This window comes from Cryptomeria japonica, unplaced genomic scaffold (assembly GCF_030272615.1).
Source record: "Cryptomeria japonica unplaced genomic scaffold, Sugi_1.0 HiC_scaffold_83, whole genome shotgun sequence".
In the NCBI taxonomy this organism is placed as follows: domain Eukaryota; kingdom Viridiplantae; phylum Streptophyta; class Pinopsida; order Cupressales; family Cupressaceae; genus Cryptomeria; species Cryptomeria japonica.
In genome coordinates this window covers 230,001-231,689 of record NW_026728905.1, presented here as the reverse complement: position 1 = coordinate 231,689, position 1,689 = coordinate 230,001, and positions in this window count along the sequence as shown.

The following is a 1,689-nucleotide window of genomic DNA, read 5'->3' as shown; positions in this document are numbered from 1 at the left end:
TGGAACTGTCTTCGTATCGGAAGCATCGCGGGATAAGGGGTTGTCACTGGTAGTCGCCCCAAGCGCGTCCGATGCTTGGACTATTCCGAGGCGGCCCTGCAGCCTCTTCCGTCTAGCCGTTGGGGCCATCTCGCCGCATCCCCCACCTCGCACCCGGATTGCTATGCGGTGAGGCTCCTCGGCCGCCTTGGAACTATCTTCGTATCGGACGCATCGCGGGATAAGGGGTTGTCACTGGTAGTCGCCCCAAGCGCGTCCGATGCTTGGACTATTCCGACGCGGCCCTGTGGCCTCTTCCGTCTAGCCGTTGGGGCCATCTCGCCGCATCCCCCACCTCGCACCCCGATTGCTATGCGGTGAGGCTCCTCGGCCGCCTTGGAACCATCTTCGTATCGGACGCATCGCGGGATGAGGGGTTGTCACTGGTAGTCGCCCCAAGCGCGTCCGATGCTTGGACCATTCCGAGGCGGCCCTGAAGCCTCTTCCGTCTAGCCGTTGGGGCCTTCCCGCCCCATCCCTCGCCTCGCACCCCCGATTGCTATGCGGTGAGGCTCCTCGGCCGCCTTGGAACCATCTGTGTATCGGACGCATCGCGGGATAAGGGGTTGGCACTGGTAGTCGCCCCAAGCGCGTCCGATGCTTGGAGCATTCCGAGGTGGCCCTGAAGCCTCTTCCGTCTAGCCGTTGGGGCCTTCCCGCCCCATCCCTCGCCTCGCACCCCGATTGATATGCGGTGAGGCTCCTCGGCCGCCTTGGAACTATCTGTGTATCGGACGCATCGCGGGATAAGGGGTTGGCACTGGTAGTCGTCCCAATCGCGTCCGATGCTTGGACCATTCCGAGGCGGCCCTGCAGCCTCTTCCGTTTAGCCGTCGGGGCCTTCCCGCCGCATCCCTCGCCTCGCATCCCGATTCCTATGCGGTGAGTCTTCTCGGCCGCCGCGGAACTATACCTGTTATTGCTACTGCATCCTTCGGCTGGTAACCTCCTCTGCCGCCTTGGAACGTTCTCTTTGTCGGACGCGTCGCGGGATAAGGGGTTGGCACTGGTAGTCGCCCCAAGCGCGCCCGATGCATAGACCGCTCCGAGTTGACCTTGCTTTCAGCCTCTCACATGCATAGACCTCTCTGAGTCGACCCTGCAGCCTCTCACGTTTAGCCTTTGGAATCTCGCCTCACAACATGATTGCTATCCTTGATGCATCCCTTGCCTCGAGCCCTGATTGCTTTCTTGGCTGCATCCCTCCTCTCCTCACAGCCCGGTTGTCATCACTGCTTCATCCGTCGCTTCATGCATTCTGGCTGCTGGGCCCTTCCCACCGCACACCTCGATTGCTATCTCTTCTGCATCACACACCCCGATTGCTATCTCTGCTACATCCCTCGGCTCTCACTTCTGCATCCTTCGCCTCCCACCTCGATTGCTATCAATGCTGCATCCGTAACCTCACACCCCGATTGCTATGCGGGGAGGCTCCTTGGCCGCCTTGGAAATTTCTGTGTGTCGGACGCACCGCGGGATAAGGGGTTGGCACTGGTAGTCGCCCCAAGTGCGCCCGATTCTTAGACCGCTTCGAGGTGACCTCGTAGCCTCTTTCGTCCAGGCTTCCTGCCTTCAACGCCCTTTTTACACCTCGATTGCTATGCGCGGGCTCGTTGGCGTCTATCACCTCTCTGCGAAGAGTGGCAC